Below are 25,673 nucleotides of genomic sequence, written 5' to 3'. Positions count from 1 at the left end.
AGCGCCCAGGCCCAGAGTTCAAGCCCCATGACCGACAAAAAAAAAAAGAAAAGAAAATTTCGACCTGCGCCAAGGAGACCTAGGGTTTCTCCTATTCCATCCCTTAATGTTTCAGAGTGTCTGTTTGACTCCGAGGTCTTTGATCCATTTGGAGTTGATTCTGGTTCAAGGTGATAGATAAGGATCTAGCTTTAGTTTTCTACAAGTTATTAACCAATTTTGCCAGCACCATTTACTGAAGAGGCTGTCTTTCTTCCATTCTATTGTTTTAGCTCCCTTATCAAAGATTAGATGGCTATAGGTCTGTAGGTTCATTTCTGGGTTTTCAATTCTATTCCATTGGTCCTGAGATCTGTATGTGTGCCAGTACCAGCTGTTTTGATTACTATGGCTTTATAGTAGAGTTTGAAATTTGGTATTGATATTCCTCCAGCAGTGTTCTTTCCGTTGAGGAGTGTTTTTGCTATTCGGGGTCTTTCATTGTCCCATATGAATTTTTGGATTGCCTCTTCTATTTCCTTAAAGAATGACGTTGGAATTTTGATAGGTATCTCATTGAATTTGTAGATAGCCTTGGGAAGTATTGTAATTTTCACGATGTTGATCTTTCCAGTCCAGGAGCATGGGAGTTTTTCCCATTTTCTAAGTTCTGTTTTGATTTCCTTTTTCAAGTTTTTAAAGTTTTCATCATAGAGGTCCTTCACTTCTTTGGTTAAATTAACTCCTAGGCATTTTATTTTTTGTGGGGCTATTATAAATGGAGTTGCTTTCCTAATTTCAGCCACACTTTTCTCATTGTTGGCATACAGAAAACCCATTGATTTTTGAGGGTTAATTTTATACCCTGCTACTTTGCCAAAGTTTTGAATCAGCTTGAGTAATTTGGCAGTGGAGTCTATGGGATTCTTTCAATACAAGATCATGTCATCTGCAAAGAGGGAGAGTTTTACTTCTTCTTTCCCTATTTGGATCCCCTTTATGTTTGCATCTTGTCTTATTGCTGTAGCTAGGCATTCTAATACTAGATTGAAGAGAAGTGGAGAGAGTGGGCATCCTTGTCTTGTTCCTGAGTTAAGAGGAAATGGCTTTAGTTTTTCACCATTAAGTATAATGCTGGCTGTAGGTTTGTCATATACAGCCTTTATTGTATTGAGGAATGTTCCATGGATTCCTAATTTTTCCAAAACCTTCATCATAAAGGGGTGCTGGATCTTGTTGAATGCTTTTTCTGCATCTATTGAGATAACCATGTGGTTCTTATCCTTGCTCCTGTTGATGTGATGAATTATATTAATTGATTTGCGTATATTGAACCAGCTTTGCTTCCCTGAAATGATTCCTGTTTGATCGTGGTGTATGATTTTTTGGATGAATTGTTGAAGTCGATTGGCCAAAATTTTGTTGAGAAGTTGTGCATCAATGTTCATCAAAGAAATGGGTCTATAGTTCTCTTTCTTTGATGAGTCCCTGCCTGGTTTTGGGATGAGGGTTATGATGGCTTCATAGAATGTGTTCAGTAGTGAACTTTCTCTTTCAATTTCATTGAAGAGTTGGAGGAGCATTGGTGTGAGCTCTGCTTTGAAGGCCTTGTAGAATTCTGCTGTAAAACTATCTGGTCCTGGACTTTTTTTAGATGGGAGAACTCTTATTGCTGTTTCTATTTCAATGCTTGATATGGGCCGGTTAAGATGGCTTAACTCATCTTGGTTTAGTTTTGGTGTCTTCCAAGTGTTGGATAGATCTATCATATTTCTTGGACTTGTCTTGGATGGTTGTATGTTCTTTCTCTATAATATCTAGGCTGTCTTCCATCCCTGAGATTTGATCTTCTGCATGGTCTAACCTACTGTCCAGACTTTCTACTTTGTTTTTTATTTCTTGTCCTTCTAATTGGTCAGCTTTGATAGCTTCAAATTCTTTGTTTTAGATCTTGTATGAACTTTTTTACTTCCTTAATTTGGTGTTCAGTATTTATTGTCAAATCACTTAGTTGATTGGTTATGGTTTCCTTGGACTCCCATTCCTTCTGTTGGGTTCCATTCAGCATTCCCTTTGTGGTCTCCCTGACTTCCTTCAGCTCTTTGTTAATGGATTCCATGAATGCCTTTAGTGATCTTTGTGTATTCTCATCCTGTTCTCTCAATTCCTGTATTACTCTTTGATTAGCTTCCTCACATTCACGCCATTGCTGTAGCTCTCTTTGAGTGTTCTCAACCTGCTCACGCCATTCCTGCCCTTCTCTTTGAGTGTTCTCAAGATGCTCACACAAATCCTGTATTAGTTTTTGAGTAGCTTCGTCACGTTCATGATATTCCTGTATAAACCTTTGGTTTGCCTCCTCTCTCTCCCTATCACGTTCATAACGAGTCCTTTGTAGGTTTTCAGTCTTCTCATTTACCATGTTTGCCAGCAGTGTTTGTAGAGCTATTTGGGAACTGTCCTCTGGATTATTCATTATCTGTTCTGTCCCCTGTTTATCATGAGAAGGAGTTGAGATACCTGGACTTGCCATTTTTCTTGTGTTTTTCTGGCTTACTCTGCCCATTTGGGATGAAAATAACACCAGTTTTGTGCTAGACCACTATCTTAAGGCAAGCATCAACCAAAGTCTGTATTTGCACAGTCAGTAGTCTGAAGATACAATCTAGTTCAACAGGTACATCTTGTGGGCTACGAACCACAAAGAAGAATTTGGCAAACCAGAAATTATTAGGTTTAGGGAGAGATGTGGGTAAAAATAGGAATAGTGAGATTTGGGAAGGCACAGGGAGAGTTAACTTAACTTCGTCCTAATCTCAAAGCAGGAAATAGGTTGGATAGGATGAAAGTAGAGAGCGAGAAAAAAAAGAAGAGAAAGGGAAAAAAAAGAGACCAGAAAAAATAGAAGAGTAAAAATTAAAAATTAAACATAGCAATGCTTAAAAATTATACAGATTTGAAAACGAAATATTCAGAGAAGAAAGTGGATATAATTAGAAAAGGGGAGGGATATAAAGGAGATGTGAAAAACTTAAAAATAAAAATACTTAAAATATTATATAGGTATAAAGAGGTAGTACTGCTATTATGGAATTTAAGTCTAATAGGTTTTGAATTTAGTAATAAATTTCTGGATTAAGTGTGTACACAATGGGGGATAAGGTCTATTTATTGACTATAGGTATATCTGAGGATGTGCAGAACAGCGATTAAGTCATATAAAGAAGAAGGAAAGAGAAGAAAAGGTGAAAGGAATGAGAAAGAAAAAAGATCAGAAGTTCAGTAGAGCTAAACAAAAAACAAAAAAAAATTTAAAAAAAATTTTAAAGAGAAAGAAAGAAAAATGCACACACACATATACCCCTAAAATAAAAAAATATAAGAGGAAGAAAAGAAAAAACTTACTAGGAAACAATTTTTTTTTCAAAAAAGGTAAAAATTAAAAATTAAAAAAAAAGTTTTAGAAAAAAATTTTTTATGAATGTTACCAAAAAAAAAAAAAAAGAAAAAAAAAAGTTCTTTGATTTTTTTTGGGGGGGAGGGGTGGGAAAATCTTATATCTCCCTTGTGTCTGTAACCAGCCTCTTGTTGGAGTCTCTGGTCTCCTTGTGGTATTTGATTTTCTTGTGGCTTGGTTGGTTTCTTAAGTCAGTTTGTTTGAGCAGGCAGAAAAATGCTCTGTTTTACCCAGGATTTTGTGATCTTCCTCCCAGGTTAGTTCAATGGAAGGGAGATCTGCTTTGAGTATCACAAAGGAGGGAGATGGCTGTTTCCTCAAGTTTGGAGATGCTGTGATGAGGCAAGGTTCTGGGTAGACTTGAGGCCTTTCAGCAAACAGTAGCTTTTCCTGGGGGGGGGGGTGGGGGGGTGGAGGGGGGGCTAGCTTGTGAGAAACTCACAGAGCCCAGCCTGGAGTCACTCTCAGGGTTTCTGTTTACTGAATTTCAATTGATTGTCGATGCTGCTAAAGGGAGGGGCAGCCTCTGGCTCTGTTTGCCCAGTGAAGAAAGCCACTCCTGGGGCTGGCCCCCCGAGCTGGGTGACATTTCCCTGGGTGGAACTGAGTCTGGCAAATGACTCTAGTTTTCCTCCAAGACCTGAGTTGGAGCTAGCCCAGCTGAGCTTTGTCAGTATCAAAGATGGAGATCTCTGGTAGTGGGGTGGCCTTCCATCCTCTGCTCCCTGAGAAGGAGTGAGGACGTTAGGCTTCTAATCACACCGAGTCTTGGTTCCTGGGTCGTCTCTGGTCTGCGAACTGCAGGATGAAGATGTCCGCTCCTTGTCAGTTCTTGCTGGTGTTGAGTAGAATCCGCTCACACGCCTCTTCTGGCTCCTTCGTCCCGGACTCCCTCTGTTGCAGGTATGGCGGCTACAGCTGCAGCTGCCACCACTGCCGCCGCAGCGACAGCTGCTGGCAAGTGCTCAGATCTGTCTCCTTGCCTGGATTTTCCTTCTCTGGCCAGACTCTCTGTCCTGTGATAGCATACTTGGTGTGATTCTCTGGCTTAGGACTGTTCACTGTTACTCTAAAACTGCTTTCTATGTGAGAGCTTGTTTAGCCTCCAGCTTCTCCTCCGCTATCTTCCCGAAATGCAACCAATATTTTTTTACTTCTATCCAGAAAAATAAGGCAAAATAAAACAATAAGCATGAACTAGGGATGATGGTAGAATGTTCTCTTTTCCTGCATATTGACTTTATGGGCTATGCAACTTTCTAGTGCAGAGCAATACTGAGCACTGCTGCTGTGCTGTTGTAGGTACCCCTATCCTAAATCAAGATTTGTAAAAGATTTCCAAACCTAACAATAACAAATATTCTTTAGCAGATACAGTGTAAAATCATAGAACTAAGGAAACATGGAGTCTTCAAGTACAACACTTGCAATTCAAAATCAGGATACTTTTATGTAGTATCTTTGAAAAGTATCTCAGCCTCTTGAGTTGCTAGAATTACAGGTATGAGGCCATTGGCACCCAACCATTTTATGGAATTTTATTTCATTATTATTATTCTCTTTTCCTTTTGTGTCTTCAGTTTTATTGTTTACTTTTTATTTTGTGCTTCTATGGTCTCAAGTAAGGCTTATTTTAAGTTTCTTTTATTTTCTCATTGTAGAAGCCTGGGTCATTGATTTAAACCTCTCTTAGACATTATCCTAACAGGACCAGTTCTATGGGATTAAAACCATGCTCCAAAGCCAGGTTCCAGTTCATACTATAATCCTAGTTATTTTGGAGGCTGAGATCTGAGGATCTGAGGCTCACAGTCAGCCTAGGCAAGAAACTGAGATTCTTATTTCCAGTTAACCACCACAAAAAGCAAGAAGTGGATCTGTGGCTCAAGTCATAGAGTGCCAGCCTTGAGCATAAAACCTAGGAGACAGTGCCTAACTAGGACCAGCACACACACACACACACACACACACACACACACACACACACACAAGAATTAAGCTCAATGATATAAGTCTGAATTGTTAAAGCTTTTCAGGTCTATTGACTGAAATGTTACTCTACACAAACCATACAAATTTTACGAAAATTAAAATGTATTTCTAAACCGAATGTGGTGTTGTAAGATAATGTACCAACTTACATGATATGCAGGGGGCTAATGGAGGGGTATTTATATCATATTTTTATTTTTGCAGCAACCATTTTATTATATTAATTATAAAACACATTTAGCTATATATGCAATGTTGATAACTTTGGTATATGTGAGCTATATTCAGCAATGCCAATTAGTAAAACAAGAGGAAACATATTTCTTCAAATGGATTGTACATTTAAATATAAGCAAAACTATCCAAAAATGGAGGTGAACTTGATTAAAATACAAAATAGCACAAATGGTTCTCTTAGCATCTTTTAGTACCAGAAATATAACAGAAAGACCAAAATATTGTCATTAAAAACATTGTTTTCATTAAATTGGGAGGAATCAAAATTATGTGCTATTAAAAAATGTTGGATTACATGTGAATTTTAATGTGATCTTTTTCTATTTCTACAAAATGTTAATTCTCTTTTTCAGATAGATTTTTTTATTATCATATATTAGTTGTAAGGGAGCTTTCATTATGACATTTCCATACATGTATTCCTACATCTCGATAAAACTACCTCATTTCTCTCCCTCATCCCTCTCTTCCTTCTTAAAAGTTTTAATAGATTTAATTGTTCTATTTTCAGCCTTGAATTTAAAGTACTTTGATCATATTTACTCATGTTCACCCTCTGCCCTGGCCCTTTCCTCCTCCCACTGGGACCCACCCTTTATTGTAGCCTGTTTTACATTCCTGTGGTTAATTTTTTAGAGTAAATTAATTGTACAAAGAAGTTTGACTATGGTAATTCACAATATATAAATTATAATTTACACTTATTAACCTCATCTGTTGTTCTCCATTTCAGTGCCTGCTATCTTCCTATTATTCAATAATGTTCAGTTAGTTTCCTTATACCATCTTCATACATAGGTGCGATGAATTTTGTTATCTTTTTGGTAGGGACTGCATTGGCTCTATAGATCACTTTAGCTAAATTGATCATTTTAATAGTAATGCTAGCAAATTATGAATAAGAGATGCCTTTCCAATTATTTGTATCATTTTAATTTCCTTTATCACTGTTTTTACAGTTTTCATGTATAACATTATTTTATACTTTCTGTTGATATCTAAGTTTTTTCTGCTTTTGCTATTGTAAAGAAGATACTTTCTAAGTTTCATTGTTTTTCAGTAGAAATGCAACAATTTTTAATGTGATTTTTTTGTGGTTGCATGTTGTTGCTGGGCTTTTGTGCTTAAGGCTATCTATCTACCACTTGAGCCACAGCTCCACTTTCAGCTTCTGTGTATGTGGTTAGTTGGAGCTAAATATCTCATGAACTTCCCTGCCCAGGTTGGCTTCAAACTTTCATGCTCAGATCTCAGCCTCTTGAGCAGCTAGGATTATACGTATGAGCCACAAGTTATCTGACCACTGTTGATTGTTTTATTTTCCTAGAAATTCATTTGATTTACTTATTAGTTTGAAGTTTCTTAATGGATGGTTTAGGAATATTTAAATATATGACCATATCATCTGGAAAGAAATAATGTCACTTCTTGTCTTTCCAGTTTTGATGATGGCCCTATATATCCCCTATGATAGCTAGGATTTACAGTGATAAGTTGGGTAGAATGGACAGGACAAGGCAACATTATCTAGAACAAGTGCTATAAGAACAGCTTTTTTCCTCACTGATTATATTAGAGGTGGGAATTCTATGGGCTTCCCTGTACTGAGGAAGTTTCCTTCTGCACCTATTTTGTTGAGAATTTTTAGCATGAATGGATGTTGAATTTTGTCAAATTCATTTCCTGTATCTGTTCAAAAAGGCACGTGGTATCTATTTTTCTGCTAGTAGGATGTGTCATAATGACTGATTTGTGTATGTTCTATCTCAAGAATAAATCAGCTTGGTCATGGTGTATAATCATTTTAGTGGGGCTGTTGTATGTGATTTGATATTAATTCATTCAGGAATTTTTTCCATTTATTATCAGCACATTAGTAGCTTATAATTTTCTTTTCTTGTGGTGTCTTCATCTGAGTTTGGTGTTAAAGTGATGCCATCATAAAAAAGATGTGGCATTTCCCCCCTCTTTTTCTGTTCTTTTTGAAAGATTCAAGATAAATTGACATCACAGCAGGTTCAGAAGTGGGCAGAGTGGAATCCATTTGTATGATAATCCATCATCTCAAGATTGGTTAGGCGGGCCTATTACATTAAGAATCATTGGTGATTGGTAGATGGTTTGGTCCTTCCATCTTCCGAGATGGTTTCAAGGTGGCTATAAAAGAAAATGATGTAAGTCAAAGGTCATCAGTACAAAATGAATAAGTCTGGGATATCTAATATATATCCATTCCTAGCTAATTTATGGACCCAGAAAAGTTTTTAAGCAATCTCTAACATCAGCAAAAACAACCACAAATAACCTAATATTGGAAAGGGGTGAAAAATATAACTAGATATTTATAAAAAGAAGGTAGGTATCCAAATGACCATCAACTACATGAGAATATTTTCAGTATCACAAGTCATCAAGGAACTAGATTTCAAAACCAGAATGAGCTATCACCAAACACCCAACAGAATGGTTATCATCAAAATTGTGACCAAAGGGGCTCTGTGTACTCTGTTTATAGAAATGTAAATTAATACTCATGTTCTAGAAAAATACTACATTACTCAAAAAGCTATAAATAGTATTCCCTTTATGATATAGCAATCCTCTTTCTGGGTATACATCCATTGTTTTGTGTGTGTTGGTCAAGGGGTTTGAACATGGGGCCTGGGTTCTGTGTCTTAACTTTTCTACTTAAGGATAGCACTTTACCACTTGAGCTACAGCTCCACTTCTAGATTTTTTCATGTTTAATTGGAGATAAAAGTCTCATAGACTTTCCTGTCTGTGCTTGCTTCAAAGCATAAGCCTCAGATATCAGCCTTTGACTAGCTAGGATTACAGGCATGACCCACCAGCATCTGACTTAAGGAGAGGAGAAGAGAGGAGAGAGAGAGAGAGAGAGAGAGAGAGAGAGAGAGAGAGAAAGAGACAGAGAGAGAGAGACAGAGAGAGAGAGACAGAGAGAGAGACAGAGAGACAGAGACAGAGACAGAGAGAAAGGGAGAGAGAGATGAAATGAAATCAGAAAGTCAAAGATATATCTCATTATAGTATTATTCACCAGGGCCCAAATATAGAAACAGCCCAAATGCTCATCTGCAGATCAAAATTAAAAATGTGATATACATTAACATATACACACGCATATAGTGGATTTGTTTTCATCCCTCAAAGATGAGGAGATTCTCTCATTTACAATGTTAGACAACAATGAATTACAAGCATGAAATTTGTTAACTTGTTATCAGCACATAAAAAGAAAGAGAAACAAAAGAAGGAAGGAAGGAAAGAAGGAAGGATGGAAGGAAGGAAGGAAGGAAGGAAAGAGAGAAGGAAGAAAAGGAAGGAAGGAAGGAAGGAAGGAAGGAAGGAAGGAAGGAAGGAAGGAAGGAAGGAAGGAAGGAAGGAAGGAGGGAAGGAAGGAAGGAAGGAAGGAAGGAAGGAAGGAAGGAAGGAAGGAAAGAGGGAAGGAAGGAAGGAAATTTACATGAGATGATATGTTAGTGATAGTGATAGGAAATGAGATTAAGTCACCAGCTATCAGTTAAATGGTATTGAATGGAGTCAATGGGATAAGATAGAGTTTTTCAAGCACAAGAATTTATGTTAGGTCAGGAAAAAACTTAACTATCCTAGTGAGATATTCAAGCTGGTCTTTGAAGAACTCAGACACTTTGCATAGATAAATAGAAATACTGATGATATAATAGAAGTTCAAACAATCTGGGAAATCAACCCCGAAACACTATAAACCAAATGGATCTGAGAGAAATTCTAGAGCATTCCATGCAACAGTAGCAGAGGCACATTCTCTCCACTGTACTGGGAATACATTGCAGGATGGGTCTGGGAAAAACAGCCTCTGAAATAGCTTTTACTGAAACTAAATGAAGGACTTTAACTTGACTTACAGTACTCTCTCTCTCTCTCTCTCTCTCTCTCTCTCTCTCTCTCTCTCTCTCTCTCTCTCTCACATACACACACACACACACACACAAGCATGCATGCCAGCTTTCAAGATTCCTTATCCTTGCTCAAGGTGCAATGGAAGTGTGGGCATGACCTTTTTCTGCTTTCCCATCCCCTTCTTCTGAAGCCTGTGTCTTCTAATCACACTTAGAATTTTCCTCGGAGAAGAGCAGATACCTGAAGAAAATAAGCTTTAAAAAGGGGGGAGGGAAGTGAGGGAAGTAGGGAAGGGAAGAGATACTAGGAGAAAAACAAATGAAGGGCAACAGTGCTTGACAAGAAATGTACTCATTATCTTACTCATGCAACTGTAACTCCTCTGTACAACATTTTACAAAAAAACTTTTTAACAAAAGCCAAAGCTGGGTGCCAATGGCTCACACCTGTAATCCTAGCTACTCAGGAGGCTGAGATCTGAGGATCTTGGTTCAAAGCCAGCCTGGACAGGAATGTAGTGAGATTCTTATCTCCAATTACCCACCAGAAAACCAGAAGTGGCACTGTGGGCTCAAGTGGTAGAGTGCTCACCTTGAGCTGAAGAGCTGAGGGACAGCGCCCAGGCCCAGAGTTCAGGGCCCATGACTGACATCCCCTGCAAAAAAAAAAAAGCCAAGAAGCTTGGAAACTGACTCAAATCTTTGCAGTTTCCATGTGGTGGTTACCAAAAATAAACAGACAAAATGTATTTGCAGCAGGGTTGGAAAATGTCCTATCCTAAGGGAGTCCTAAGACTTTAGGGAGAAATATGTGTCCTCTCAAACAAATACACTTTACTCCAAACCACTCACTGCATCTCACCCCCTCCCATGAAGACAGGCAGCTTTGGAAGTCAACCTTTCCAGACATCTACTTTTTTTAATAGACTGGGGAAAAGAGCTCTAGCCATGTGCTGACATGCACATTTTTGGTGAAAGGATAGTGAATGTCATGCCTTTGACAACCTCAAATTGTCTAATTTCCACAGAATGTAGCAGAGACCAGACACTCTCCAGTTTCATAACAAATTTTAGGCAGCAAAGGTAAGGAAAATTTCCTACGATACTTAAAACAATTATTAGGGACAATAAAATGAACAAAAAGAAGTTTTATAATCATACCTGGGCATTCAGCTTATCAGGACTTAGAGAATTTTCAAATCACCAAATGATAAGCAATGGTTCACTTCTGTGAAACTGAGATCAGAGGATAAAGGTCCAAAGCCAGTCCAATAGGAAAATCGATATTATTTCTCTAACTGACAAACAACCTTTACTGGAGGTAGGCCCAATTGGTGGAATGTTAGCTATGAATAAGCAAGCTGAGAGTGCTTGAGTATCTGAATTCAAACTCTGTTATTAGAAAAAAAAAAAAAAACAATGTGTGTAGGGGGAGGGAGGTTGAAATTTAGTGTACCTGTGTAGGTTACCTCATTCTGTGATGTTGCTGTCTATCATTTAAGCCCGGTTACCTAGCGTAGTCTACAAAAAAATGTCTCTCTAGTCTCCCTAAACAGCAAGAGCTCAATATCAACGGATAACATTAAACAGGAAGAATTGGAATATAAAGTACCTTTCCCATGGCAAAATTAAAATTATGTGTGCTATATTGAGAAACAACCTCCTATATTCCTCCAGGGTATTGGTTTAGATACCTTAATCATACTAAATTTATTTAAAAGTACAAGTGTAACATGATCCTATTTTAGCAAATTCCCTCATCTGCTTCTATTGGCAAAGTGTTTTACAACTATGCTGACTTTTAAGAAACAATTATTAACTGTTCCTGATAAGCCTTGTGAGTTGGATTATCGAATAATGCCACACACAAAGGTCAAAGGAAGGATTTGCAGTATACAACAATGTCCTACTTTCCATTGCTTAAATGAAACAGTTATTTTAGTACCCCTTAGTGCAACAAAGCTATCAATGGACTGCAGCTTAAATAAATAAATGAATAAATAAATAAATAAATACCAATTCCAGTCAATGCATCCAGGAGGGGAATTAATACTCCACTACATTTCCAAAACAGATGCAAAGTCATTGCGACAGTTACATGGGAGTGCCTCAGAAATATAGGGTAAATCCCATATTCTCAGTTTACAGAGTTGTGCTTTTGTGTGGTTCTAATGCTCTAATTAGATGACAGAGGAGAGAGCTATCTACTCCATGTGACAAAGTTCTGCTGAAATTCCTGGAACACACAATTGTTTCTCCTCAGCAGAGGCTACCTGTACCTCCAAGTCAAGAGCAGCTACTTGTGCTATATAAAATGAAAGTCATATTCCCAACTTCCACTAAGAGATGATTTTGCACATTTTTGAGAAGGAAATTGGTCTCAACTTGGTGTTTTGTTGATCAAATGTGTTAAGCCATCCACTTTTTAGTTCATCTTAAATTTGTCTGAATAAAGAAATTCTTCCAACATATTTGAAGCATTTTGCAATGTCAGATGTTGCTTTCAGCTGCATGAAAGTTTATCTTTCATGCTCCTTTATGCTCTGAACAATTAGAGTTATTTACATTTGCAGAAACACAGACTCTATCTGAGACCAGCATTCAAGAGGTGGATATTCTATCTGACATTAGACTCTATCAAAAGCAGCATTGTTGTGTATTGATTTTTGTATAATGTTGCTGTTGTGTAATGCGGAGCCCAACATTTCAACAGACTTTACTATTCATACCAAACTTGCTTTAGTTCATCTTCTATTAGATATTCCAGAGTACATTCTCAACATTATCACTGTATAACTGGAGGAGTAAGTGGTGCATCTGCTCATGAATTGGCTTATTATCTGTGCAGAGGAGGCTTAGGATGAATAGAAAAGTAACTATGGAGGAGTCAAATGCAGCCAGGTCTATGACCACTGTAAAATTCAAGACTGACTATGCCATCTTTGAAAGGCCTTTGCTATCCACCGAATAGGGAATTACTAACTAATGAGTTGAGAGCTTTTATCATGAGGAATACACTGCAAAGCAGAATCCCACCCAAACAAGTGCTCAGATGCACAGACACCTGAGACAGAAGCTAATGAAGACCTTGCTGTGTCCTATTCAATTCCCAGCTTCCTCCAGAAAAAATGTGAAGATCTGTAAATATTTTACCAACAAGTCCCTATCCGTATTTCTCATGCAAAATAAGACTGTATAAATAAATCTGTTGACTATGAAACAGTAATACATTACAGCTGCGCCTTTGCAAGGCTTTTACAATCAATCTTTTCTACTCTCATTAGGTCTATATCATCCATTTCATAATGAACACCATTCCTAGAGCAGCTGGGCAGTCCTAAGCTGCCATGAGCCAGCCAACATTCAGATGCTTGCTTACAATGCAACTTAACCGCATGTCCACGACAGCCCACCCATTGAGACCTGGCTGAAAAAAATAAGTTCTGATAGTTCTTCTTGCTAATGCCATAGTAACTATGCAAACTTCAATGTGCAAGAAAGTCACTTGCGAATGTTGTTAAAATTCAGGTTCTGATTTAGTCGGTCTATGTGAGGCCCCTGATTACATTTCTGACATATTCCCAATCTGGTTTATGCTTATGCGTATGCTTTTATAACATAGTATAACTCTAGACCCATGATATTTAGTAAAGCGAGGCTCTAGTTACTAACAAGAACTCAGAATGTGTCTACTAGAATGAACATGTGCTAAAAGCATAAAATGTTAATCAGAGGCAGAGATTTAATACAAAACTATTAAAAGGGCATCACAAACCTTGTACTAATTAGATGTTAGAAGAATATTAGATTATGGGGTTACATTAAGTATATTAGTAATAATTTTATCCACTTTTTAAATGTAGCTACTGGAAAATTTAAATTATAAATGCACTCTATAGTGCTTTAATTTTTAAATTGTGAATGAATTCTATTGAGCTGACATATATAAGATTTTAACATAGATATGTTAAATGTTTTATGCTCATCAACACATGATAAATTATCTCTAACACATGTATGACGGGAAAATCACTTCTTTTTATTTTCACTAAATAAGTGGTAAATCCATCAAAATTATTTTTTATGTTATGAAATTAAACTATGTGAAACTATAAGGAAAGCATTTGCTCAAGTAACTAAATAAAATAAAATTCTGTGAAGAGAAGAATGGAGGAGAATATCCAATGCATATCTTATAAAACTAGGAAAATTGAGGGGATGGGTGGTATGAGGAGAACTGGGCTTGTGTTCAAGATACATTGTATTCATAAACTGACACGTTAAATGGTAACCTCTTTGCGCAACTGCTTAAAGATAATAAAAGTATAATTTAAAATATTCTGCAGTACATAGACTGTGACTCCATTTCTTTTCATGTAGGTCTCATTGTATTCTCAGACCAAATAATCCATCGGAAATATTAAAATAAGCCCAGAGAAAGAATACAAATATAATCACTGGGCCTCTTACCTGGATTAACTAAATAAGCTTAGACTAATCATCCCTTCCAGTAAAGTAATCTTAAAAGTGCAATGTTTTTACCCAATGAGAAGGAAGAAAAGGATGGAAGGGAACAAACTGAAAGGCAACAGTAGCAGAAAAAAAATCCTTTTTGTATAGAATAATACTCAGCATAAACTTTACCTACAATGGCCACCATGTATCCTATCCCTTAGAAATGAAATCAAGCTGTCCAGACAGAGTCACTGATATTTACCTTGTTGTGTGATCTGTTACTAAATATTTAGACTTCTGCATTTTCAGCAGGGTCTTTAGACTGGAAGAAAAAATCATACATCCATGACACCATTGTAAGTGTTAAAATGTTTTTTTCTGAGATGTAAGGACATGTAGAGAAACTGTGGTAATATCTCCATCACCTGTCCATCAAGTTCCTAGTCAAATTCACTTGGGATCACTTGCAATAATGATTATAACTGACCTGATCCATTTCATTAGATTCCTAGGTACTGATACATCCCACAGAAGTTATTGTCAAGCCACGACCCAAGAAGTTGGTTTTCCTACTGACTAGCAAATTAAGGCAGTTCTGAGCATTCCATGGATAGTAGAGGTAGTTTTGTTCAAATTTCCCAATGCTGTGTTTGTGCATGTATACATGTTTGTGCCTGTGTGGATTCATTGTGTGTTTAATGTATATGTGAAAGTAAGTCATATACTCCAAGAAAACACAAAAACACAGGCAAACTAGGAGCTGATGGCTCAAGCTATAATCCTGGCTATGGGAAGATGAGATCTGAGAATTGTGTGAAGCCAGCCTAGGCAAGAAAGTCTGTATGACTCTCATCTCCAATTAACTACCAAAAAGGTGGGAGGGCAGCTGTGACTCAAGTGGTTGTATCACTAGCCTTAAGGAAAAAAGCTCAAGGACAGTGTCCAGGTCCCAAGTTCAAGCCACAGGTCCAGCACAAAAAGAGACAAAAACAATACAAAAACCAACCAAATAAACAACCAATACCGTCTAATGAAATGGGATGGAGCTAGGGTTAAAAAAATAAGATGGAAACCCAAAGTAATATTCTTAGCTGCATTTTTGCAATAAAGATAAATGAGTTTCTGAGAATAACAAATTGTGAAAGTTTTTTTTTCTTTTGGTTGGTCGTGGGGCTTGAACTCTGGGCCTGGGCGCTATCCCTGAACTCCTAAGCTCAAGATGAGTACTCTACCACTTGAGCCACAGCACCACTTCTGGTTTTTTTGGTGGTTAATTGGAAGTAAGAGTCTCACAGACTTTCCTGCCCAGGCTGGCTTTGAACCGTGATCCTCAGATCTCAGCCTCCTGATTGACTAGGATTACAGGCCTGAGCCATCCAATCTTGAATCCAAAAATCTCATACTCCATTTGAGGACAGCACAACCCTCTAGAATTTAAAAAAAAAAAAAAGCAGCAGGGACGTTTGTCTAGGTGCCATTTGGGAACGAATGGTAAGCTGTGCTTGTTGATTTGAATGAAACTGGACCTTGATAGAACAGAACAATTTGGCATGTTTATATTCACTGAGCTGTGTGATGAAGGTGCCAGCTCCACATTAGCATGGCACAATTACAAATGACGGTTACAATAGTCCTCTGTGGAAAATGGCTACACTAATGATTGCCTGGAGACTTGTCTACATTCGAGAAAGTGATTGCCAGGCCTTGAACAGCTTCACACCAGGGACTCTGGAACCTGGCTCTTTAGCAGCGCCCATCATGTCTTCTATATTCAGACTTCGGGGAGATTGCTAGTCAACAGACATAGAATCAGCTGTGCAAATCATATCTTGACTTCAAACTCCACATAAATTGATAAATAAGCTATAAAGTTGCAGTGATTTAGAATAATTAAAAATGCAATTTTGTGCATCTTTGCTTTAAACCACAAAGAAGCTGTTTTTGAAAGAAGCCAATCTTCTTACACAGTGTATCTAAAAAAAAATAAACTTTTTTCTCTTTGGTAAAATATATTCATTTGAAAAATGGATCTGACATGATAAAACATATAAAATTTGGCAAACACCAATGGTAATTTTACCACTTATACTTGGTCAGCCTGTGTTTCTAAGTCAACAGTATAGTTTACAAAATGATCCTTTCTCCATGATGATACTTTTGAGATTATTAATTGAACAAATACAGATCTAGTTGCTACATGTATCAGGAATATGGTAAAACTGCCACAGTGAGAAAGATATTCATCACTCCTATTTTGGGAGAGCAGGAAAAGAGAGAAGGATAAAAAATAAACACATTGTTTCTACTCAATGCAATAGGAACCCTGCTTAGGGGAGGGTAAGGCACAGTTGGTCACCACCTTATATTTAAGAGGATGAATAACTAACCTATGTTGACAAAAGGAGTAGTATAAAGGTGGCAAGCATGGAGAAAGTATGCAAAAGCCAGGAAGTTTGGGAAGCAGCTATGGCTAGAATCTGAAGTTTATGTGAATAATGGTGAATGGAAGAGGTTGGAGAAATGAACTATAAACATATCACAAATTCTAAAGCAAGTTGCAAACTTTGAACAGTACTCTGAGGACAACTCAGAATTCAGATGCTGGATAAAATACAGGAGGTGCAGCCAAATTCAAGTTTTAAGTAAACCAATAAGTTGGTTTTCAGTATAAAGTATGTTTCATACATTGTCTGGACTATACGTTTTCTAAAAATGAAAATATTTGTTCTGAAATCAAATTTACTCAAATATTATGTATTTTATAGACTTTAACAATCTTAATGAGAAGCCAATAAGAGACATATTGTAATTATAAACTGATTTTTGAATAGTTACTCCTTTGTAGAACTACATAAAGATAATAAAATATAATTTTTAAAAAGAGAGTTTAAGTAGGAAGTATTGTGATATTATCTGAGCTTCAAAAAGATGCCAGTTTGTAGTGCAGAAAATTATTCATTGGTTCAGCTGTGGTATCATTTTTGAGCAGCTGGCTAATATATTAGAAAAAGGCTTAAATAAAAAAAGTCATGATGTCAAATAAACTGTTACACTGTTCCTTGCATGGCATCTTCTTGATATTGACCATTTCTTCCATACTGATATTCAAAAGGCTATTTAATACTTATGGCTCAGTGTCTTCTTCCAATAAATGAGACTGTAACAGTTTTTTTCTGCAAATTGTGAGGACCATATGAGTTTGTATATGTAAGACAGCTAAAACACAGCCTGACACAGAATACATGTTTTGAAAGCATTTATTTTTTACAAAGTATTCATTCATGTTTTTCTTCCAATAGAATCACTTTAACTTAAATGGAATTCCCTAAATAGATTTTATGATAAATACATACACAATTCCACCTGCCATGATTACAGACACTTTAAAAATCATTTCTTCATGTGTCCATCAGTCATTTTACTTCTTCTGAGAACTCTAATTAGCTCATTAATTAATTAATTTATATATTATATTATATATTAATTACTTTAATATTAATTGTCCATTTATTAATAGGGTGGTTGATTCTTTGAAGGTTTAGTTCTTGAGCTCTTTGTATATCCTGGATATTAGGCCATTGTTTGACCCAGCAATCCCACTTTTGGGCATTTACCCTAATGTTTACAAACAAGACCACACTAAAGCTACCAGCACAACTATGTTTATTGCAGCATTATTTACCATAGCTAAGATCTGGAACCAACCCAGATGCCCCTCAGTAGATGAATGGATCAAGAAAATGTGGTATATATACACAATGGAATTCTATGCCTCCATCAGAAAGAATGACATTGCCCCATTTGTTAGGAAATGGAAAGACTTGGAAAAAATTATATTAAGTGAAGTAAGTCAAGCCCAAAGAAACATAGGTCCCATGATTTCCCTTAGTTGCAATATCTAGTATATGTATGAGTCAAGCAGAAAAGGTCAGATAAGGTGATATTAGGAAAATGAACCCTAAGATATGTATTTTAAATGTTTTTTTTCTTTCATGCATTTGTTTCTAACACAATTATAAGATTATTTCTTTGTTGCTTTGTATGTCCCTCCCCCACAGTATAACCCCTGCTTTCACTGTATTTGATATCGGTATAATTTGTGGAGTGGAAGGGGAAAAACAAGTCGTTTAAATAAGGATACAGGTGGACCTGTTGCAACAATGAGAAGTACAAGTTGTCATGTCAAAAACGAACTTTACAACTTGGGGGGAGGGAGGATTGGTTGGGTGGGGAGGGAGGATGGGAAGGGATGGGAAGGGTAAACAAAGGAGGAGGCTACAATGCTTGATAAGAAATGTACTCACTATCTTGTCCATGTAATTATAACCCCTCTGTACAGTATTTTCACAATAAAAAAAATCATTTCTTCATGTGTCCATCAGTCATTTTACTTCTTCTGAGAACTCTAATTAGCTCATTTATTAATTAATTTATATATTATATTATATATTAATTACTTTATTATTAATTGCCCATTTATTAATAGGGTGCTTGACTCTTTAAAGGTTTAGTTCTTGAGCTCTTTGTATATCCTGGATATTAGGCCATTGTTTGATGTACAGGTGGAAAAGATCTTCTTCTATAGGCTGTATGTTTATTTTGTTAACTATATCCTTTGCCTTCAGAAACTCCTTACATGGTTTGACACAATCTCATTGGTCAATACATTCTGTGATATGCTGAGCCGCTGGAAATTTACTCAGAAAGTTCTTGCCTGTGAAGAGGTTGTATTGTGTCTCCTACTCCTTCCTGTAGTAGTTTCATGGTTCCAGGTCTTACACTGAGATCTTTGATGCATTTTGAATTGATATGGGTACAGGGATCCAATTTCAACTTTGTAAATGTGGATATCCAGTTTTCCCAACACCATTTATTAAAAAGACTCATTTTCCACCCTGTGTTTTGAAATATTAGATGGCTTTAGGTCTGTGAGTTTATTTCTGGGTCTTCTGTTCTATTGTTCCTCAGGCCTGGTTTTTTGCCAGTACCAAGATATTTTTATTAATATAGTAGTAGAGTTTGAATCTCACCCTAGTTAGAAGGCTGTCATCAAGAATACAAACATCAGATGCTGGTGCAGATGTGGGGGAAAGGAAGCCTATTACACTGTTGGGGGGTATATAAACTTGTTTAACCACTCTGGAAAACAGTTTGAAGATTCCTCAAATTTTTTAAAAAGTTTTTGTTTATTGTGACAATACCATACAGAGGGGTTACAATTACATGAGCAGGGTAATAAGTACATTTCTTATCAAGCATTGTCGCCTCCTCCTTTGGTTTTCCCCTACCATCCTTGCCCTCCCATTTCTATGACTACACTTCGCCCCTCCCAGACCCAGCCAGAGTTGTAAAGTTCATTTTTCAACATAGCATCTTGTACGTCTCATTGTTGCAATGGGTCCACCTGTATCCTTATTTAAACAATTTGTTTTTTTCCCTTCCCCTCTCCAAATCATACCAACATCCAATACAGTGAAAACAGGGATTCCTCAAATTTTTAAATGTAGAAATACCCTACGATCTAGCAGTACCACTCTTGGGCCTTCATTCAAATGATTCCAAACCAGGATACAGAGAAGTCACTTACATAACCTTGTTCATTGCAACACTATTCACCATAGCCAGGGTATAGAAACAGCCCAGATGCTCTCCAATGGATGAAAGGTTGAAAAAATATGGTATATATACACAACGGAATGTTATTGATAGATTAGAAAGAATGAGATTACATCATTTACAAAATAAATAGATGAACCTGGAGAAAATTATTTTAGTCAGACTCAGAGACAAAGGATACATGTTTTCCCTTATATATAGAAGGTAGAACTAAGTTTAAAAAGTACAAGTAAACCTATACAGAAGTATATGCAAATACATACAAATGTATTAACTGAAGTATGATATTTGCAGAAGAAAACTCAAATGGTGCAATTCCTTAGGAAAACGTACTCAGAGTCCAACAAATTAGTGCCAGGAAACTGGCCATTGAAAGGTATTGGGAGGTTAAAAGAGGGGGGTAGACAAAGGAAGAAAGGAAGTGTGGAACCATAATAATCAATGCATATCCTATGAAATTAAGAAAATTGAGGGGAAGGAGAGGGTTGGGAGAGATGGAAGAAAATGATAAAAGGTGTGGTATAGGCCCAGGGAGATATTACTCATATAATGATTTATTGAATGCTAACTCCTTCATGCAACTACTTACTGATAAAAATTACAACTGAGGAAACCAACAGTAAACACAACTATATATTATATATATAATAATAACAAAAACTATCAATCCTGATATACTAAAATAGCCATTAGTCATGTGTGTAAAATCTCACTGCTGTGTTTTACAGCATGGGAAATTGCAACTTAGCTGGGAAGAATCTCACCCTAGTTAGAAGGCTGTCATCAAGAATACAAACATCAGATGCTGGTGCAGATGTGGGGGAAAGGAAGCCTATTACACTGTTGGGGGGTATATAAACTTGTTTAACCACTCTGGAAAACAGTTTGAAGATTCCTCAAATTTTTTAAAAAGTTTTTGTTTATTGTGACAATACCATACAGAGGGGTTACAATTACATGAGCAGGGTAATAAGTACATTTCTTATCAAGCATTGTCGCCTCCTCCTTTGGTTTTCCCCTACCATCCTTGCCCTCCCATTTCTATGACTACACTTCGCCCCTCCCAGACCCAGCCAGAGTTGTAAAGTTCATTTTTCAACATAGCATCTTGTACGTCTCATTGTTGCAATGGGTCCACCTGTATCCTTATTTAAACAATTTGTTTTTTTCCCTTCCCCTCTCCAAATCATACCAACATCCAATACAGTGAAAACAGGGATTCCTCAAATTTTTAAATGTAGAAATACCCTACGATCTAGCAGTACCACTCTTGGGCCTTCATTCAAATGATTCCAAACCAGGATACAGAGAAGTCACTTACATAACCTTGTTCATTGCAACACTATTCACCATAGCCAGGGTATAGAAACAGCCCAGATGCTCTCCAATGGATGAAAGGTTGAAAAAATATGGTATATATACACAACGGAATGTTATTGATAGATTAGAAAGAATGAGATTACATCATTTACAAAATAAATAGATGAACCTGGAGAAAATTATTTTAGTCAGACTCAGAGACAAAGGATACATGTTTTCCCTTATATATAGAAGGTAGAACTAAGTTTAAAAAGTACAAGTAAACCTATACAGAAGTATATGCAAATACATACAAATGTATTAACTGAAGTATGATATTTGCAGAAGAAAACTCAAATGGTGCAATTCCTTAGGAAAACGTACTCAGAGTCCAACAAATTAGTGCCAGGAAACTGGCCATTGAAAGGTATTGGGAGGTTAAAAGAGGGGGGCAGACAAAGGAAGAAAGGAAGTGTGGAACCATAATAATCAATGCATATCCTATGAAATTAAGAAAATTGAGGGGAAGGAGAGGGTTGGGAGAGATGGAAGAAAATGATAAAAGGTGTGGTATAGGCCCAGGGAGATATTACTCATATAATGATTTATTGAATGCTAACTCCTTCATGCAACTACTTACTGATAAAAATTACAACTGAGGAAACCAACAGTAAACACAACTATATATTATATATATAATAATAACAAAAACTATCAATCCTGATATACTAAAATAGCCATTAGTCATGTGTGTAAAATCTCACTGCTGTGTTTTACAGCATGGGAAATTGCAACTTAGCTGGGAAGAAATTTGTTCCAAGTCATAGGCTGAGTTAAACACACACCTAGGGGTTATGACTATGTTCATTAATTTCTGATACAAAGATGTTCTCTGATATATCTATGGCTGCCCTATCCTGTAGATTTTGCATGCAACAGTTGCAAAGCCTTGGGCTTCCAATTATTCTAAAAGTCTTATCATCTAATCTCATTGCTCAGTTTCCCAACCGCCTCCCCTTGTTGGTATTAGAACTTGTTGCTCTCATCCTTGTTGGTATTAGAACTCTTTTCTCCACTAATATTGTCTTTTCTCTTTTATTTTTCTGCTTCTTAGTGTCTGAAGTTAAGGAGGTTAATAAGTAAATTGCATCAACTGGGCTTAAAAATGTTGCATAATGGTATGCATACATGTTACAAATGCTAAAATTAAAAAGCTTACTAGGGTGCCATGTAGGCTTATCTACTGCAGAAAATTCTGCTGCAAAGAATCCTTTCTTGAAATCCAGACAGTGAATAGATGAAGCTTCCAACTAGCTGACCCCACTCCAAACAGCTATACTGATGACCAAGGACGAGTCTTTATTTTTATTTGGCAGGTCTTTTCACAAAGTGATGATTTATGAGCTTGCAGGATATAGAAGGCCCTAATAATGCATATACACATGCCCAGCACCATTTGGTTTTGTGTATTTATTTGCTCGATTTTACAACTCAAGGCAACCCTCATAATGATTTTGATAAGGAATGTGATTCATACCTGGATGGATGCAGAAAGAGTTTAAAATACAAAATCCGTTTGTACCAATTAGCCTTAGAGCATTATTTATGTAATCTGTCATAATGGCAGATATTAGAGAGAACATTTGTCTCTTTCCATCAGTACAGTTTATCAATCACCCTTGTTCCTGACAAGCCCTTTGGAGGAGAACATTTATCAGAGTGTATTAGAAGACTCTAAAAATAAAAGCTGAAACTAGTGATTATAAGGAGAATTATAGGCTGATTGTAGAAGCTTGAGAACAGACTGTTGACTCTTCAAGTCACTTTAGGCAACAGGAGAAACTCAATGTACAAGAGATGCATTAGTAGTGTTCTAAAGTAGGGGAAGAAATCTGCTGCAGAATGCTTACAGCTTGTATGTGTGGAGATGAAGGAGTTTACAACAAAGTGATTAATGCCTGCCTTCCAACAAGCAACGTGCAATGTATTGATAATTTGTTGCTTTGGAAATTTGCAAATGTCACAGAATTCAGGTTACCCAGTGGAGTCAAACAAGTAATAAAAGCCTTGTATGAAGAATGATAATACTCAGTACTTGTGCATTATTGTGCTATTCATCTTGAAAATGGGAAGTGAACAGCATCTTGTACTTAGAGCAGCAATCTCAAAGTCCTTGACTCCAGTCACGTTCCTATTGGCAAGTCACTTAACTTCTTTGAGACGTTTATTCGATGTTGAACAAAAAACAACAAAAAACAAAACCAGCTTCCATATGTGGCCTCCAGGGCTTAATGGTGAAGATTCTCAATTCTGGCAGAAAATGGAAATTATGGAGGAAGCTCTAAAAACAGTTTATTAAACATCACTCCAAACTGACTTTTTGCAAAAAAAATTCCATTACATATTACTGTACAAAATAATTATTGCTGTTATGACACTGGTACATGTGCACATAGTATATTTTATTTATTTTTATTTGTTTATTTTTTGTGAAAATACCATACAGAGGGGTTGCAATTACATGAACAATGTAATGATTACATTTCTTATCAAGCATTGTTGCCTCTTCCTTTGTTTCCCCTTCCCATCCCTTCCCATCTCCTCCCCTTCTCCCCGCCCAGTGCCAAAGTTGTAAAGTTCATTTTTCCACCTAACGTCTTGTACATCTCATTGTTGCAATGGGTCCACCTGTATCCCTATTTAAACAATTGTTTTTTTCTCTTCCCCTCCCCAAATTATCCCAACATCAAATACAGTGAAAACAGGGGTTATACCATGGGGAAGGGACATACAAAAGAACAAAGAAATCATCTTATAAATATGTTAGAAACAATCACAAGAAAGAAAAAAAACATTTGAGTCCTTATCTTGGGGTTCATTTTGCCTAACATCAACTTATCTGACCATTTCTACTTGTCTCAGACATATACTAGTTATTGCAAAAAGGGAAACCATGGGACCTATGTTTCTTCGGGCCTGTCTTACTTCACTTAATATAATTTTCTCCAAGTCTTTTCATTTCCTAACAAATGGGGCAATGTCATTCTTTCTGATGGAGGCATAGAATTCCATTGTGTATATATACCACATTTTCTTGATCCATTCATCTACTGAGAGTCATATGGGTGAGTTCCATATCTTAGCTATGGTAAATAATGCTGCAATAAACATAGTTGTGCTGGTAACTTTAGTGTGGTCTTGTTTGTAAACATTTGGGTAAATGCCCAAAAGTGGGGTTTCTGTATCAGAGGGGAGCTCTATGTGGAGTCTTTTGAGGAACCTCCATACTGCTTTTCAAAGTGGTTGAACAAGTTTACACTCCCACCAACAATGCAGTAGGGTTCACTTCTATTCACATCCCCTCCAGCATCTGTTGTTATTAGAGTTCTTGATTATAGCCATTCTACCTGAGGTGAGGTGGTATCTCAATGTTGTTTTGATTTGCATTTCTTTTATGGCTAGGGATGTTGAGCATTTCTTCATGTGTCTATTGGCCATCCTTTCCTCTTCAGAGAAGTTTCTTTGTAAGTCCTTAGCCCACTTATTAATTGGGCAGTTGTTTCTTTGAGGATTTGTTGTTGGAGGATTTAATTTTTTGAATTCCAGGTATATTTTAGATATGAGACCCTTGTCTGTTGTATGGCTAGTGAAGGTCTTCTCCCAATGTGTGGGCTTTCTATTAATCTTGCTAGCTATGTCCTTTGCCATGAAGATGCTCTGAAATTTCATGCAATACCATTTGTCCAACCTTTCTTTGATTTGTTGTGTTTCTGGGTCTCTATCAAGAAAATTTTTGCCTGTGCCAAGGAGACCTAGGGTTTTTCCTATTCCATCTTGTAATGTTTTCAAGTTGTCTGCTTTGACTCTGAAGTCTTTGATCCATTTGGAGTTGATCCTGATGCAGGGTGATATATAAGGATCTAGCTTTAGTTTTTTACAAGTAGTTAACCAATTTTGCCAGCATTATTTACTGAAGAGGCTGTCTGTCTTCTTCCAGTCTATTTTTTTAGCTCCCTTATTGAAGTTTAGATGGCTTTAGGTCTGTGGGTTCATTTCTGGGTTTTCAATTCTATTTCATTGGTCCTGAGATCTGTTCTTGTGCCAGTACCAAGCTGTTTTGATTACTATGGCTTTGTAGTAGAGTTTGAAATTTGGTATTGATATTCCTCCAGCACTGTTTTGTTAAGAATCATTTTTGCTATTCGGGGTGTTTTATTGTTAACTTAACCAAAGAAGTGAAGGACTTCTATGATGATAACTTTAAAAACCTGAAAAATGAATTCAAAACAGAACCTCCCACTCCTGGATTGGAAGGATCAACCTCATGAAAATGGCAATACTTCCCAAGGCTATCTGCAAATTCAATGTGATACCCATCAATATTCCAACCTCATTCTTCAAGGAAATAGAAGAGGCAATCCAAAAATTCATATGGAAAAATAAAAGACCCTGAATATTATATTTTAATTGTATTCACCTTTCTATTACTATTATCCCCAACATTGTTTTTAATGGATTTAAACATCTCAATGTTTAATGTCCAGCCAGAGCTAAGAATCATTGCCCTGAAATGTTGGTACTTAATTTTAAATTTGTTTTTTGCATATCAGTGAGCCTTAAAAATTCAAATGCTAGCCTGGTGCAGGTGACTCACACCTGTAATACTAGCTACTGAGGAGGCTGCCATCTGAGGATCACAGTTCAAAGCCAGCCCGGGCAGAAAAGTCCATGAGACT

Source organism: Dipodomys spectabilis, unplaced genomic scaffold (assembly GCF_019054845.1).
Source record: "Dipodomys spectabilis isolate Male_0828 unplaced genomic scaffold, ASM1905484v1 ptg000147l, whole genome shotgun sequence".
NCBI lineage: Eukaryota > Metazoa > Chordata > Mammalia > Rodentia > Heteromyidae > Dipodomys > Dipodomys spectabilis.
This window is presented reverse-complemented; position numbering follows the sequence as displayed.